We start from the raw sequence: 18,095 nt of genomic DNA on the forward strand, positions 1-18,095 counted from the left end.
AATGTCACCATGTGTGGGAAAACAGGAATTAGAGATGGGTAAGGAAGAGGAGTTGGTCAACAGAGAGCAAGTCCTTGGTTAGTCAACCATGACGGGTAGGAGGTCTGATGACTCATTGTCCAGATGCAGTGATCTGGTGAGTTTCAGCTCCTTAATACTGTCTGGGAACACTGATGGTTGGTTTCCTGAGAAATGAACTCAAATAAGGCAAATATAACCTCAAGTTTTAAAACTGGGAGGATCAATTTCTATGTTTATTCAAAGAAACCATAAACATCAACTCTATGGGACTGATATGGTTTGGCTGTATCCCCACCCATATCTCATCATGAATTCCCATGTGTTGTGGGAGGCACATGATGGGAGGTGATTGAATCATGGGGGCAGGTCTTTCCTGTGCTGCGCTCATGATACTGAGTAAGCCTCACAAGGTCTGATGGCTTTATAAGGCTAAGTTTCCTAGCACAAGTTCTCTTTGCCTGCTGCAATCCATGTAAGATGTGACTTGTTCCTCCTTGCCTTCTGCCATGATTGTGAGGCCTCCACAGCCATGCGGAACTGTAAGTCCATTAAACCCTTTGTCCTGTATAATTTACCCAGTCTCATGTATGTCTTTATCAGCAGCGTGAAAATGGACTAATACAGTAAATTGGTACTGGGAGTGGGGTGCTGCTGAAAAGATATCCCAAAATGTGGAAGTGACTTTGGAATTGGATAACACACAAGGTTCGAACAGTTTGGAGGGCTCAGAAGACAGGAAAATATAGAAAAGTGTGGAACTCTCTAGAGACTTGTTGAATGTCTTTGACCAAAATGCTGATAATGATATGGACAATGAAATCCAGGCTGAGGTGGTCTTAGATGGAGATGAGCAACTTGTTGGGAACTGAAGCAATGGTGACTCTTGTTATGTTTTAGAAAAGAGGCTGGCAGCATTTTGCCCCTGCCCTGGAGAATTGTGGAACTTTGAACTTGAGAGAGATGATTTAGGGTATCTGGTGGAAGAAATTTAAGCAGCAAAACATTCAAGAGTTTACTTGGGTGCTGTTAAAGGCACTCAGTTTTAGAAGGGACATAGAGCATAAAAGTTCAGAAAATTTGCAGCCTGACAATGTGATAGAAAAGAAAATTCCATTTTCTGGGGAGAGATTCAAACAGGCTGCAGAAGTTTGCATAAGTAACGAAGAGCCAAATGTTAATCACCAAGACAATGGGGAAAATGTCTCCAGGGCATGTCAGGGACCTTTGCAGCAGCCCCTGTCATTACAGGCACAGAGGTTTAGGAGGAAGAAATGGTTTTGTTGGCTGGGCCCAGGGTCGTTCTGCTGTGTGCAGTCTAGGGACTTGATGCCCTGCATCCCAGCTGCTCCAGCTGTGACTAAAAGGGGCCAAGGTACAGCTCAGGCTGTCGCTTCAGAGGGTGGAAACCCCAAGTCTTGGCAGCTTCCATGTGGTGTTGAGCCTGTGAGTGCACAGAAGTCAAGAATTGAGGTTTGGGAATGTCTGCTTAGATTTCAGAGGATGTATGGAAATGCCTGGATGCCCAGGCAGAAGTTTGCTGCAGGGGTGGGCCTTCATGGAGAACCTCTGCTAGGCAGTGCAGAAGGGAAATGTGGGGTCAGAGCCCCCACACAGAGTCCCTACTGGGGCACTGACTAGTGGGGCTGTGAGAAGAGGGCCACTGTCCTCCAGACCCCAGAATGGTAAATCCACTGGCAGCTTGCACTGTGGACCTGGAAAAGCCACATACACCCCCACTGTATCTAGGAAGTAACTAACCTGCTTTTAATTTTACAGGCTCATAGGTGGAGGGACTTGCCTTGTCTCTGATGAGACTTTGGAATGTGGATTTTTAAATTAGGTGCTGAAATGAGTTAAGACTTTGGGGAAGGTATGATTGGTTTTGAAATGTGAGGACATGAGATTTGGGAGGGGTCAGGGGTAGAATGACATGATTTGTCTGTGTCCCCACCCAGATCTCATCTTGAATTCCCGTGTGTTGTGGGAGGGACATGGTGGGAGGTAATTGAATCATGGGGGCAGGTCCCCAGCCATGTGGAGCTATAAGTCCATTAAACCCTTTTTCCTTTTAAATTACCAAGTCTCATGTATGTCTTTATCAGCAGTGTGAAAGTGGACTAATACAAGGACAACTGGGTCAGTTTTAAAGGCAAAGAATCCACTCTCCCAGGTGCTAACCTAAGCAAGCTGAATGCTGATTGGGCCATGGTGCCAGCAGATGAGTCCCTGCATATGGAAACGGTTATTAAACATAGTGGTGCTGCTCTGCTTCTCCCTATAGGTGACAGGAAGGGTAAGAGGGACTGGCACTTTTTTGCTGAGTTGGAAGCTTGGCTGCCTTGCTTTTCTCTTGTCTCTCTCTTGCACTCATACTGCTAAACCAGTTTCTGTCTTGCTACCTCAGGGCAGGCCTAGTCAAACCTGACCTGCAGACATCCTCTTCTGTTCAGTCTCTTTTCTTCATCTGGTTGGTAGAGGGTGAACAGATCCTGGGATGTGGCTTTGTACTTGGAATAGCAGAACAGGATGGGATAGTTCCCCCCTTAGGATGCCAACCTTGACTACATGATACAACTCGCCTTATCAGATTCTTCTGGTTGAATTCAGAGGCATAGGTTGTGTTTACAGTAAAGCGTTCATTTGCTTCCCTTTGATGCTTTGTATGTGCAGCTGTCTTGGGAAGTGGGGAGAAATTATCTTGTTCTCCTGTTAATAGCCCTTTAATCATGACATCGTTTCTAGTGGCATTGTCTTTGAGATTTTGTAGAAGTATAAATGGATACTTAGAAAGGCTATGTGGCTTGCCTCAAGTCTTAGATTATGAACTGGGATTAGAATAGGGTCTACTGGAAGTGGTGGGCTAGAGCTGGCTGGCATCAGCTTCTGAGAACTTATTATCATCATTTCTTACAACTCCATGTGCAGTGACGTCATATTGGTTTCTTGAGATGAGCCACGATTGGAGTATCTACACTGTGGAAATGGGAAAATGCTATAAATCAGAGCTCTCTTCCTCTCCACTGGAGAGCTGGTTGTTAAACATTTATCAGAAAAACAAAACAAAACAAATATTTACCAGCACACCACTGGGTCTATGTGACTCCAAAGTCCATATTATTTTCACTATTTTGTGGTTGTTTACATGATTAACAACACTGGTATTGAAAGAGTTGGGTTTCTACCACTTAGCACATTTGGTTTGCATGTGTTATTTGTGAGATTAGGGATTTATTCCAGGGTAGGCCAGGTAACTGACTTTGGTACAAAGACCAGGACCCAAAAGAAAAACACCTTAGTGTACACTGCCCTTTCGCACCCAGCCTCCCTGGCTCCATACACGTATGCTGCCTGTGAAGGGGATTGGATAAGTGTGGATAGCTCTGTGTGAACACATCCCCAACTTGTGCTCCACTAATGGAGAGTTACGGGCAGTTAGAATTGCTCATTTCACATTAGTAAAACAATAGAACTCATTGTTGTACAGGAGGCAGATAGAGAGTATGAAAAGTATGAGAAGCAATCCAAGTTCAGGCCCTGCTTGCTAGTTAACTTAACTTTTCTGTGCTTCAGTGTCTGTATCTGAAATATGAAGACATTATCATCCTAGAAGTAAAGAACTGGAGTTAGTTTTATGAATTAAAAATACCTATCACAGTGGTTTTATTAGACACATAGTAAATGTTCAATTAACAATGGCTTTTAAATGCAGACTTGTCACCAAATAAATTCTCCTGTAGCTGATGCCTGAAGTTTATATATCTTGGCAATTTGTAATATATCTGTGTTTATCTGTTCTCCTGATTAGAAAACCCACTTCCAGCAAGAACCACATCTGAGTGAAATTCCAACCCAGAACTTCATGTTATTTGTATTGGATAGCAGTAGGGTGGTGGGGACAAGGGGCCCTGGATTTCCATTCAAATTCCATCTGTGCTACAAGCTTATTATCTTTGGGTTTCTAAGTTTATTTTCTCCTATGTAAAATGGAAATAAATAACATCCTCCACCTCATAAACTATGAGGATTAGCTGAGACTTTTGTGAAAGTGCTCAGCACATTTCTTGATATATAGCTCAGTACAATGAATGTTTGCAGTTTTTGCTACCACTGTTATCACAGACTTTTAAAAGTCTGATGTGGTGATCCACACATGTTTCGAGACAGTCATATTTTAGAGGTCAGCCTGGCTGAAAGGAGAGCATTGAGAAGCGGGTCCAGGGAGGTCCTACTGCTCTGAGAACTCAAGAATTGTGCAGGTGAGCTGGTGTGAATGAAGACCCCAGCTTCCGACTTAATGACAAAGTTGGTTTATATGCAGTAATTTCATAAAATAAAGGAAGAAAAGCAAGTTTGACTCCGTGTGGTGCAGGCAAGGGCTAGGATAAACAATGTGAAAATGCTGGGCCATTTGTTGCTATTGATTTATGTTTTGGGTGATGGTGTGGTAATTGCTCTTGCTTTGTGTGCCTGTTTCCTAGAAGCTGTGATGCTAACAGGAGGTGGGAGAGTTCAATACGGATCAAGATAATTGAAAGCGAGTTTTGCACAGAGAGCCAAGTGGTATAGAGCAGCCTCCTTTGTGCTGTTTTCAGTATGGGAATGTGCATTTGCTTATAATTTAATGAAAATGCCCATGAGGACAAATGATGCAGTGCCAAATTTTTAGCCTCTCTGAAGAATTTCCTAAGTGTTAGAGACTTTGAAATTAGACTGAAAGGCTTACATAATCACTAATTTGGTTGCAAGGTTCTGCCCATTCCTGTAAAGCAGGCTACTGCTTTCTTTGACCCCTCTGTGACTTTAGCTGAAGGCAGATTTATCTGAATTTTTACTGGACAACTTCGATTGTCCAGTAAAAATGCCAATTGGCCAATCCACAGATGTGACCAACCTTTCACAGAGGCTTCAAACGCTTCCTAAAAATAGCGATGCTATTGAGACTATACGGGAAATGAGAATATCACAGTTTAGTCAAAACTCTGCAACTATTTTATGATAAATTTACATTTATAAGTGTCCATTTCTTCATTCACAAACTGAAAGCATTGAGCACTAGGCCAATGGCAAGCCCCCTTCAAGTTCTGATTAAATATATGATTTGTCTCCCATAACAAAACACATATGCACATGTATTTAATTTCAAGGGTTCTGAGTCTTTTAGAACCTTTGGTTAAATTATCATAAGAGTTTCTTGTAATTCTGAGATCAAGGGCCAATATATTTTCTTAGGAAAAATTTAATGATTCTTTTCATTTTCCCTAAGTTAGACAATCAAACAAATTAATTTCATTTTCTTGTTCTCACATCCTGCAAAATCTATTCCAATGGATGTTTGCTTTTATCTTCGAACATTTTCTCTGAAATTATTTCTACTAAAGAATGAAGCATTGTACATTCTAATAGTGTTGTAAGTCTTGCCTCATAAAACAGTGAATTTTGAGCGAAGATGACATGTTGCATAATTTTGCTATGTCTATGCAAATGAATGGTATAAAACTTTTGGCTTGGGTAGAGGGTATTGTGCAGTACAGTCTGAATTGTAAATGTTGTTTAATACAGGGAACTTTGTATCTGCTTTGGGTGTTCTCCTCAGGGGACAAAAATGTCAATTTTCCTTTTTAGAAAGGAATCAGTTGGAGAAAATGATGTTTGTGAAAGTAAGATCCAGTCATCACTGTCCTAGATTCATGTCCCTTTTAGACACAGATAGACCCTGGGCAGAATAACAGTGATTGGGCTGTTTCCTAATGCCCATGCTGCAGAATCCCTGTGTGATGGCTCCCCAGCACTTGGTCTCCCCGTTACTTGCAATGAAACTGCTCAGCTGTTCAGAGGATTTCTGCTGGGCCTTGTCACTCTCCTTGACCTCAGCTCACAGTAAGCTGCCTTCTAAGGAGCTTGCTTCAATGCAGGGGCACTGCTAGTTTTGTCAGGTCAGGTGTTAACACCTGGGAAAGGTCAGGCTACCATGAGGCTTTGTGTTTTAGTCCGAGGCATCTTACCACATGGTGGAATGCCGTGGGTATTGGCTTAAGCGTGACTGACTCTTCCCTCTGGCCCCAGGCAGAAGGCCACATGCTTGGAGCAGAGCAGAGGACATTTCCCACTTCTACACTCCACATGGTTTTGGCCTTGCCGGAAGAGGTCACAAAGTGGCTTTGGAATTCACTCACACAACATGAGGGTACTTGTGCACAGGTAGAGAATGGTAAGTATATTGCAGCTGAACTGGAACTGGAGTCAAGCCCCTAATGTCTTGTCACAACTTTTTCTGGTCTTGCATTTTAGAATATTTGTGTTCCCATTGAGTCAAGGACAAAAACTGAAAATTAACAACTGCTTGAGGGTCTGGCTTCGGTTTGAGAAAGTGCAGAGCTTGGTGGCTCAGTCCCTTCAATCTCACATTTGTTAAACTGACGAACTAGTGTCCTGTCTAGGATTCTATATTTTCCTACATAAGTTAGGTGTATTTTCAGAGGAATCTGGAGCCTTTGTTGAAACTAGCAGTTTTCTTTTTTGTTTGTTTGTTTTTTAGGTTGAAATATACACTACCTGAAGCTGGATAACTCATGAACTCTGTTGACAATTATATTCTTTGTCTTTTTAATTAACTCATTTGGAGTCAGTGTCCTGAGGACCTAAGCCTAAGAATCTTCAAGATGGAAGAGTAGAGTGAACAACGAATGAGCCAGAGGGCTCTTGTCCTCTGTGTGCAGTTCTGGGCAGCCAGCAGGTGGATATGGGACTTGACCTGCCGGAGGGGCCCTGGCAAGAGGAGCTGGCAGGAGCAGATGGCAAAGGTCAGTGACTCCACAGTCCTTTTCCCCTACTGCGTAAGAACCACACTAATATAAAAACAACGAGAGTAAAAAATCAAACAAAAAAGATTTCTGGCGGATATCAGAAAAAATATACAAGACAATAATAAGTTATCAATTAAAACAAATTGAGGCAAAAAAGTTAAATATTGAAAAAGCAGGTCAGGTCCTGGGGTACAGGCTGGGGATCTTATTGCAGAAATTCAGATTATAAGGCAATTAAACCAGAGTACTATGATTGAGCCGACAGATTTGAGGACAGAAAATACAGACCTGGGCAAATGATTACCCCATTCCTTTTGCCTCTAGGGAGAAAATACACCAATTATTTAGAGGAAGCCAAGCTCTTCCTGTTACTTGGCTCCTACAGAAGGTCTCCCCTGGGCTTCATGCACTGGGCATAGAGAGACGTAGTGGAAGGTGTTCCCTGTGGCATCTGCACATAAAAAAGAAGTAGGTTTACTAAGGCAATTGAAGAGTCCCTCTTGGAGGCCACAGCCCTGATGTGTTCCTGAATGACAATAAATTCTGTCGGGAGCACAGCAACATGGTGTCAGGGTGTAGGTCTCTGATGGCTTATCCAGTGCTAAAGAGAGTGTTAATGACACACTTCAGCCAATAACACTATCGTGTAAGTCTTAGAAACATTTACCTTCAAATTCAAATCTCATCTCTGCTGGCTCCTACCTTTGTGATTTGGGCGCTTTCTGTGATTGTCTAACCTCTCTGAGCCTGTTTCCTCATCTAAAAAATGGGATGATTGCCCCATGGGTTTGATTTGAAGATTACGAGAAACATGGACCCAAAGTGCTGTACATGGTGCCTGTCACATAAGACACAAGACACAAGACACAAGACACACTACATCCCAATAAAAGCCTCTCATCCCACAAGAAGCCTGCTCCAGAAAAAGATGTAGCATGGTGATTTCCAACCTTGTTGAGTACAAGAAATCTTTTTGTCATCACATGTTTCTCAGACTCACACATGACAGGAGTTTTACTTTCAGTACCACTCAGGGAGAAAATGCATGACTGTCACACTTCAAACTAAGTTTGTAATTGGTTAATCCTAAGAACATGCCCACGCACTTGCAAAGACATAATACTATGTGAGGGAAGTGTGTGATCCTCAGGCTTCTCAGCATCACCCAGGGCCCCACCAGGGCTCTGGGGCCCATGGCTCTACCAGGACCAGATGTGGTCCTTGTGGGTCATGTTGTTGGTCTATACCCCTTGCTTCTGCACTGGCCCCACTCCTCATCCAGAGCAGAGATTGAGGAGGAGGTGGGCCACATGCTCCTGGGAGCTGAAGCTCTACTTTCAGGAATTAAGGCTTAATAGGGTCAATGGGCATCTGAATATCCCCAGGGGGGATTCATCTACTTTATAAGCATATGTACTGGATTGAATAGTGTTTACCCATCCCCAAAATTATGTCCACCCAGAACCTCAGAATATGACCTGATTTGGAAATAGGGTCTCTGCAGATGTAAGTTAGTGAAATTCAGACGAGGTCATACTGGATTGGGGTGGGCCTTATAAGAAAACCATATAAAGACACAGAGAGACACAGAATGCCCTGTGAGGAGTGAGGCAGAGACTGGAAGGATGCATCTATCGGCCAAGAAACACCAAGGCTTGCCTGCAGCCACCACAAGTTAGGAGGGATGCACAGAATAGATTTTCTCTCAGAGGATCTAGAACGAACGACTTTGCCAATACCTTAATTTCAAACTTATGGCTCTCAGGACTGTGAGAGAAAAATGTCTGCTCTTTTAAGCCACTCTGTTTGTGGTATTTAGTTATGGCAGACCTAGCAGACTAATATACCATATATTCTCATTCTTTCATAGTCTTTATTGGTTGCTTTCCCCCTTATGACTAAAGTAATAAATATCAATCATAGAACTTTTATAAAATACAACTATGCAAAAAAAAATATATTATCTCTTACTCCACTGCCTGAAGGTAAGTGTTCTAAACATGTTGATCTTTCTTTGCCTGGACTTCTGTGTACAAATGTGTGTGTGAATTATCATTTTTTAAAAATTTACATGATAAATATGTGTGCTCCTGCATTTCACTTCTGAGAAGGTAAGAGCAGAAAACACAAACACGTGTAACTCATTTCTTTTTAATATCTGCAGGTAACATTCATAACAACTTTGAATCTTTCCCTATACCAGAGAGAGTGGCCCACTTGGCAGGGAGGCCCTCGCATTTGTGATGGACGGATGCTGGCAGATGTCTAGTGAGTTTAGCACTTAGCTCTAGCTTCTGTTCAACTCCACAGTGCCCAGGAGATAAGACAAAATTGGTAGAATGTAAAATCCTTGACAGCCTCTGGGTTTTAGGACTTAGCATGTCTTTATCATCAAGTCTGTTTACAAAGAAAAGTCTTCTGAAGGTTTTCCCCATGGAACAGAGTTATTTCAAAACGGCATGTGGTGAAAAGTTACATGAGCTTCCAGCAGCCTTGTCCGCTCCTGACAGGTTACAGGGAGAAATTGTTCTTGGCAGCCCAGGTTAGCCCCTTGAAGTAAGCCTGTTAGGTCCCTGGCTCTGTCGTAGTGTTAGCTGTGTCTGCCACTGATGGCAGAGACAGCAGGAGCGAGACACTGAAGCAGAGTGCAAGTCCTTGGATGATGAGACCGGCAAGGCTCAGCACCCGCCTTTCCTCGGACATGAAGGGGTCTGTGTCCTTCCCTTAACATGGAGCCAAATGTCTAGTGTTGGCCTGAAGGAGCTCAAACTAGTGCAATAAAGGGGTATAAAGTCTCCAACTGTTAACCTGAAAATCTAGACAGGTCTTAGTTTATTTAGCAAGTTTATTTTGCCAAAATTAAGGACATACACGCCTGTGACACAGCCTCAGGAGGTCCTGATGACATGTGCCCAAGGTGGTTGGGGCACAGCTCAGTTTTATACATTGTAGGGAAACACGAGACACCAGTCAGTATGTGTAAGAGGTACATTGGTTCAGTCCAAAAAGGTAGGACAACTTGAGTCAAAGGCGGGACAACTCCAAGCGGTGCAGGGGCGCCCAGGTCACAGGTAGGTAAGAGAGAAATGGTTGCATTCTTTTGAGCTTCTGATGAGCCTCTCCAAATGAAGCAATCAGATATGCATTTATCTCAGTGAGCAGAGGGGCGACTTTGAATAGAACAGGAGGCAGATCTGCCCTAAGCAGTTGGGCTTGAGTGATTTTGGGGCCTGAGATTTATTTGCCTTTAACACAACTTTCCACTACCTAAGGAGACCTCACTACCTGTTGATGTAGGAGCTGCGGACTAAACCTGTGTTTGTCTGGTAGCTAATTATCAGCACAGAGGTGGTGAGGCTGCAGTGCCTGACCACACCCAGCATGCAGAGGCGGTGGGCCTAGGGGTTTTCTTTCTCTCTCCCCCTACTCCCTGCCTCCCTCTTTCCCTCCCTTCCTTCTTGCTTCTGTTCAAGTAATTTGAATTATTTGCCAAAATATAAAACTTTGGAGATTTTGTGCCAAAGAAGGAGATGGATTCTTTGGTTTGTCTAGAAAAAGCAGAAAACTTGGCATCACTTGCCTGCTTTCCTGCATAGCAACTATGGGTCAAAGCTGAGTGGTGGCTCTGTCTAGCCTGGACCTGTGTTGTCCACCTCTCCATAGCCTCAGGCTCAGCCTCCCTCTTTCTATTATTGCCTGGGCCCTGGGGACATGCTGAGGGTGCCCTGCCTGCATCAACAGAACCTGCTGTGTTCCAAGTCATGTGATCACGTGCCTCCCCGGCACGCACAGAGAGGCCTGGAGGCCCTTGCTCTGGTTTCCTTCCATGAATGCATCTCACCCTGGGAGTCACATAAGCCGCCTGACCTCAGGTTCCTCATGTGGGCAAGAGGACTGGGCTAGATGGAGGTTTTCCGACTTTTCGTAGCCCAGGGCAATGCTGAGGACACCTTACTTAGAACTGATGGCATAGCACCTGCTGAGCACTGGCAGCCTTCTCCCCTAGATTCAGGCAAGAAGGGGGATGCATTGTCGGTAGGAAATTCAAAACTCTCCTAAAACTCACTGAAAGTCTGCCTGTTACTTTTGATCACTCAGTGACAAAATACCCTACCAAAAAATATTTTGCTGGTCTGAGTTCTCAACAATTTCTGTGGCTGCTGCTGAGTTTTCATAATATATAAACTTAAACATAGCATGGCTTATTAATTATCCTTTAAAAAACGTTGTAATTTACATAGAGGTTTATTTGAAAAGCTCACAGTTAGGCAGCCACCCCATCACACATGAATATTTCCCTGAACATGTTTGCTTGTCAATGAGTTTGTAATTGTTTAGAATCCTTCGTGTGCTCCTAGTGCAGCTCCTGTCTCCAGGTACTGCAGAACTACATTTTCCTGCACTTAAACAGTAGTTTCAAAATAAATAATAATTGCGCAATGGACAGAGAGAAGAAATAGAACTATGTTTGCATAAGTTGCTATTCTTTGTGACCACTTGGAATTTTTATTTGTTTAAAATTTTAAAACATTGAAACACTATAGACTGTAAGGTGTAACATCTATATATGTGTTTGTAACTGTCTACAGATATTCATGTGAGTTTAAACTATGAAATAACTTACTAAAATGGAATAGTATCTGCAAAACTTAAATTTATTCTTTTTAAAATATTACTGTTTTAAAACTGAAGAGCAAAGCTAGAAAACATAAACAGCATTACATCAGCAGTATAATTAGTCATCTAAATTGTGCTCTTTATAGACACTTCTGTTTTATTGAAATGTACTTATTAGTTACTAGAGAGTCATTTATATGACATATTATTATATTCCACTGCAACCAAAGAATCACATTTCAAAACTGTTAGGTAAGTATAAAACTTTTGAATAAATAGCTGTGCTTTTTCTCCCTTGTTGTACTGTAATATTTATTTTCTGTCATATTTTAATTTTATTATTTAAGAGCATGATTTTCTATATATGAAATTGAATGAAAGCAAATTTTCTCTGTTTCCTCCTAAGTTATTATTAGTATTCTTTTCATTCATGATTGTTACTAAAAATGATGTGGCATAGAAGGGCAGGGTGTTAACAAATGACTTGTCAACGGAGCCAAATGCATGGGGTAGGGCTGCTGGGAAGCCCCGTGGTGAGGCAGGTGAGGCTGAACTGTTTGGGTAGGAACCAGGTGCTGGTGACCCCTGGACCTTCCCTTCCACACCTCCTTTGCAGCCCCAAGCTCTTCCTAGGAGCACAGGAAAGCATCCCGGCCCTCGGAGACATTCTGCAAATATTAGAGTCCCCTTCCAGATATGACCTGACTGCATCTGAGTCTTGCTACCTCTGCTCGCATCAAAACCACCATCACTCCTCTCCACAAAAATGTCCAGACTGGTTTTCTGCTTCCCCTCTTGTTCCCCATGGCAGTTAGAGTAATGTTAAAAGTGGGTCACATTTGTTCACCTCCTGCCTCAACACCCTCAGATGGCTGCATCCCTTCACTCTGGGAGTAAACTCTAGCATCTTATCTTGGCTGCCAGCCTTCCTGCCTGTCTTGGGCATCTCACCTCTGCCCTGGGTTCTGTACTGTCACTGTAATGCACCAAGCTCACTTCTGTCTTAGGGCATGGCACTTCTCTTCCTTCTACCTGGACTGTTTTAACCCTAAGTCACAGTGTGACCCAGTCCTCAGCCCACTCAGATTGTGCTCCAATGTTCCCCTTCCCAGAGACATTACTGGCTAAGCCAACCTGCGTTCCCGAACTCTCAGCTCTTGACTCCGCTGCAGTTTGCTTCACAACCCTTAGCATTACCCAGTGCTTCATTTATTTATGATTTCTTTACTGATTTATAGATTGACTCTCTCACCCACTATAAACTGAGCATCAGACGGCAGGGGTCAGCTTTTTTCTTGGTCGCCTCCTTAATCTCAGATCCTAGAAAAGTTCTGGTGCATTGTGGACACTCAATAAAAACTTGTTAAACTATTGAATGAATGGATCTCAGAGGCTTCTTCTAGCTTCATGTTTCTAGAATCACCTATTAATCATCCACCATTCATGGGATATTATGTTAGGGGCTGGCAGTTTTCTGAAGAATTAAGAACGTGGTCTTCATTTCTAGGGAGCTTACAATATGAAGTGGGAGAGGTTCAGGATGGATGAGTGATCACAGCAGATTTAGCCATCATTAAATTACTAAACAGAACAATAAACCAAAGTAGCCTGAGGGTTAGGGTGAAGGAGGCCAAAAAGTGATCAACAGCTAAAGGAATAATTTGTTTGGTCCCCGGCCCAGTCCCTCTAAGGCTTACATTAATTGTTACCTGAAGTCCTGCTTATGTGTTATCTTGGTGAATGCTTTAAGGGCTCATGTCTGCTGATAGACTTTTTAATTGCTCCTTTTTTTTCTGGGATTCCTGTGTATGCCTATATAATTTGTATAAACATGAGAGTATTGGTATAAATAGTAAGAGTAATACTTTCTGTTTACCCTGCTTTTATAATTTTCAAAACCTTTCATTATCTTTTTTTGAAATCCTCATTTGGTAGTTCTTATTATCCTTATTTTACAAATGGGGACAGTGAAGTTCAGAGAGGTAAGCTTGTCATACAGCAGACAATCTTGGTTTCGTTGTTGTTGCTGAGACAGGGTCTGGCTCCATTGCCCAGGATGGAGTGCAGTGGCGCTCCAGATCACAGCTCACCACAGCCTCGATCTCCTGGGCTCAAGCAATCCTCCTGCCTTAGCCTCCTGAGTAGCTGGGACTACTGGTACACACCACCGTGCCTGGCTAATTTTTTATTTTTACTATTTTTGGAGAGGTGGGGTTTCACCATGTTGCCCTGGCTAGTCTCGAACTCCTGAGCTCAGTCAACCATCTGCCTTGGCCTCCCAAAGTGCTGAGATCACAGGCATGAGCCATCATGCCTAGCTCAGAATTGACAACCTTTTGAAGGTAAGGGAACTATTAGGGTTCTCTAGAGGAACAGAGCTAATAGGATAGATATACATATAAAGGGGAGTTTATTAAGCATTAACTCACATAATCACAAGGTCCCACAATAGGCCATCTGCAAGCTGAGGAGCAAGGAGAGCCAGTCCGAGTCCTAAAACCGAAGAACTTGGAGTCTGATGTTTGAGGGCAGGAAGCATCCACCACGGGAGAAAGATGTAGGCTGGGAAACTAGGCCAGTCTAGTCTTTTCATGTTCTTCTACCTGCTTTATATTTCAGCCATGCTGGCAGGTGATTAGATGGTGCCCACCCAGATTGAGGGTGGGTCTGCCTTTCCCAGTTCACTGACTCAAGTGTTAATCTCCTTTGGCAACACCCTCACAGATACACCCAGGAACAATACTTTGCATCCTTCAGTTCGATCAAGTTGACACTCAATATTAACCATCACAGGATCTAATGCAAGAAAAGTGTGTCTGGAATTGGTGGGTTCTTGGTCTCACTGACTTTAAGAATGAAGCCACGGACCCTCGCAGTGAGTGTTACAGCTCTTAAGGTGGCACGTCTGGAGTTTGTTCCTTCTGATGTTCGGATGTGTTCAGAGTTTCTTCCTTCTGGTGGGTTCGTGCTCTCGCTGGCTCAGGAGTGAAGCCGCAGACCTTCACGGTGAGTGTTACAGCTCTTAAGGCGGCGCCTCTGGAGTTTCTTCCTCTCGGTGGGCTCGTGGTCTCGCTGGCTTCAGGAGTGAAGCTGCAGACCTTCGCGGTGAATGTTACAGCTCATAAAAGCAGTGTGGACCCAAAGAGTGAGCAGTAGCAAGATTTATTGCAAAGAGCGAAAGAACAAAGCTTCCACAGTGTGGAAGGGAACCCTAGCGGGTTGCCACTGCTGGCTCGGGCAGCCTGCTTTTCTTCTCTTATCTGGCCCCACTCACATCCTGCTGATTGGTAGAGCCTAGTGGTCTGTTTTGACAGGGTGCTGATTGGTGCGTTTACAATCCCTGAGCTAGACACAAAGGTTCTCCACATCCCCACCAGATTAGCTAGATACAGAGTGTCCACACAAAGGTTCTCCAAGGCCCCACCAGAGTAGCTAGATACAGAGTGTTGATTGGTGCATTCACAAACCCTGAGCTAGACACAGGGTGCTGATTGGTGTGTTTACAAACCTTGAGCTAGATACAGAGTGCCGATTGGTGTATTTACAATCCCTGAGCTAGACGTAAAGGTTCTCCACCTCCCCAGCAGACTCAGGAACCCAGCTGGCTTCACCCAGTGGATGCTGCACAGGGGCTGCAGGTGGAGCTGCCTGCCAGTCCCGTGCAGTGCGCCTGCACTCCTCAGCCCTTGGGTGTTCGATGGGACTGGGCGCCGTGGAGCAGGGGGCCGCGCCCATAGGGGAGGCTCCGGCCGCACAGGAGCCCACGGAGGCGGGGGAAGGCTCAGGCATGGCGGGCTGCAGGTCCCGAGCCCTGCCCCGCGGGAAGGCAGCTAAGGCCCGGCGAGAAATCGAGCGCAGCACGGGTGGGCTGGCACTGCTGGGGGACCCAGTACACCCTCCGCAGCCGCTGGCCTGGGTGCTAAGCCCCTCATTGCCCGGGCCAGCAGGGCCGGACTGCTGCTCCGAGTGCGGGGCCGCCAAGCCCACGCCCACCCGGAACTCCAGCTGGCCCTCAAGCGCTGTGCGCAGCCCGGGTTCCTGCTCGCGCCTCTTCCTCCGCACCTCCCTGCAAGCTGAGGGAGCAGACTCCGGTCTTGGCCAGCCCAGTAATGGGCTCCCACAGTGCAGCGGTGGGCTGAAGGGCTCCTCAAGTGCCGCCGAAGTGGGAACCCAGGCAGAGGAGGCGCCGAGAGCGAGCGAGGGCTGTGAGGACTGCCAGCACGCTGTCACCTCTCAAAAGCACCCAGAAGGCAGTCGTAGACACTCCCTTGTCACTAACCACTTGCTGATCCCTGGTGAGGAATTTACTTTCTTGAATCTTACTGACCTGGACTCTGAAAGAAGGAGTTTAACTAGAATCACTGATTCTCAAATGTGGGTGCACATCAGAATCACAGGGCCTTGGCCTTACCCTGCAGGTTCTGCTTCAGTAGGCCTGTGGTCAGGCACAGTAGTAAATATTTTTAGGAGTCCCGGGTGATTTGCTCAGCATCCAAGTCTATGCCTGTTGTCCTGGTGCTATCTCCGAAGAAAGCCCCCTTTCCTTCTGAAATGCTTCCGGGTTCATTTTCCTCAAGGTCCCTTTCCAATCTGACTTCTGTTCCTCTGAGAAGCCGAGAATTTCCCCAAGGTATGAGTAGTAGGAGGTGTATTTCTCTTCTCCTCCCAGGTGTGGTGGAATCTTTAGTGAATGGCAAGCAGCCAGCCACCGTCCCTTTAAGTAAAAACTCATTCTGTCACAGATAAGCCCCTCTGAGCAGGAGTTATACTAGTAAAGAGAACCATAAAGGCTATTACAAACCTTTGGGATTCTTCACTTTCACTTAAGCTAAACAGGATAAATCACTCCCTCCCCAGTAAGAACTCTTTCAGCCACTTTCCTGGCTGAAAATCACAAAATCAACATTTCCAAGTATCCTCTAATGTACTTCATTTTTCATTAGTCTTGTTAGCTTGTCTGGTAGTAATATATTTGCATGACAATTAGTCTCGTTTCAATTAAACATTTGGGTAATTTTGCTGGGGCCATATGGCCACCAATATTGTTACAATTTTAAAAATAAAGGTCTCAAAATACATGAGTATACACACAACATACAGATAAACAGCATTTGACTTCACCTCTTCTCCTGCTTTTCAATATAACATTTAAAAAAAAATGAACAACAAATTACATTTTACCATTCAGAAGTTTCAATTAAGGCCATCACTGCAATATATTTTTCAGGAAGGAAAAAAAAAATAACCTTCACTTCGAGGGGCCCATAGTTCATTAGGATGAGTCAGAGAAACCACAGTATGAGCTTGCGATGGAAACGCTGCTGCTATTTGTTAATTATAACCATCACTCAATGCAGACAGTCAGGCAGAAAGACCACAGCAAATAGCCCCAGTTAGAAAATGACATGTTTGGTGAAAATTCCCCAAACAAGAGCCTTCCTCAGTGACCCAACTTCCTTATACCCCTTACTCTCTCAAAAACCAACTGGCTGGACAAAAATGTGGGAAAAAATAACAAAAGGCTTGGTTTGCTTTCCAGAAGCCCATCCACGGACCAATTATCTTGAAGGCCCACGTTGTCCAGCAGTGGTATGTGTGCCCCACTTCTTACAAAGGAGGACCTATGTGCATCCTGGAGGGAAACACTTTGTCCAGGCTGGTCTCCTAAGTGGAGCTCAGGGAATGAGCTATTTGTGTGTGTTCCTTTGGGAAATGGGGAAGGGGAGGTGAGATGGGTGTGAAGGAGCTTGAAAAAAATCTTTTTCATCTCTTCTCTTTCCCCATGACAAGCAAGGAGATAATGATCTACTTCTTGTCTTTTTCTGTTATGAAAACTATCTTCCTAGCCCCCGTGGTAGTAGGAAATGAAGCAGGATTTTTGATATCAGTTTGAGAGTGAAAGCATTAGTTATAAACTTGAGCTTCAGATATGTCAAAATCCTAGGTTTCATCAAGACAAGGAAGCTCAAGAGTACAAAAATTTCATCATCTTTCATAGAAAATCTCCGTGCTTTGGTAAAAATCAATAGTAATAAAAATAAAATTAAGATAATATAAATAACAATGATGAGGAAGAGGATGATAATATTGTCTCAGTGTTACCAGTAGGTTGAGTGGGAGGACTCACAAGCATATAATTATAAAAATAACTTTGCTTTTGTTTCTCCTAGTCCCTTTAAACTTGCTTGTTTGCAGACAGGCCTTCCTTTGTCCTCATATGAAAATGCAGAAAGACTTTGAGACCGTTCTGATCACTCTTAGGCAATTGCAAGGCCTCAAGCACTTATGTCATACACAAGCTCAATTCAGTAATTAACAATATCCAGTGCTAGCTAAAATGAACAAGACAGAAAATAGCAAGCATTAACAAGGGTCTAAAGCAACTAGAACTCTCATCACTGCTGGTGGGGTTATAAATGTTACAGCCACGTTTGAAAATTGTTGGGCAGTATTTACTAATATACACACACATGCACACACACACATATAAATAGTTGTCTATGATCCTATTAACTCCAAGGTGCCTATGAGTCTATTAATCCCAGGGCCTATATACAGAAATGTGTACACAGATTTACCACATGCCATGTATTAACATTTTCACACTATATGTGATAACTCTAAACTGCAAACTACTAAAATTTCTATCAACAG

At 43.8% G+C, this 18,095-nt stretch overlaps 1 long non-coding RNA gene across 2 annotated transcripts in view; it reads left to right on the forward strand.

The window, feature by feature from the left end:
• The first annotated feature begins 412 nt into the window (after positions 1-412).
• The window catches only part of LOC134729123 (uncharacterized), a 36,626-nt gene continuing 18,943 nt past the window's right edge, over positions 413-18,095 (forward strand). Inside the window, exons 1-3 of one of the 2 annotated variants that reach the window (XR_010110000.1) lie at positions 471-560; positions 6,085-6,229; positions 6,557-6,821. This is a non-coding gene — a long non-coding RNA (uncharacterized LOC134729123). Of the gene's footprint in view, positions 561-6,084; positions 6,230-6,556; positions 6,822-18,095 lie in introns of both variants that reach the window. The other variant, XR_010109999.1, reaches the window with a different exon arrangement.

Source organism: Pan paniscus, chromosome 1 (assembly GCF_029289425.2).
Source record: "Pan paniscus chromosome 1, NHGRI_mPanPan1-v2.0_pri, whole genome shotgun sequence".
NCBI classification, from domain to species: Eukaryota; Metazoa; Chordata; class Mammalia; order Primates; family Hominidae; genus Pan; species Pan paniscus.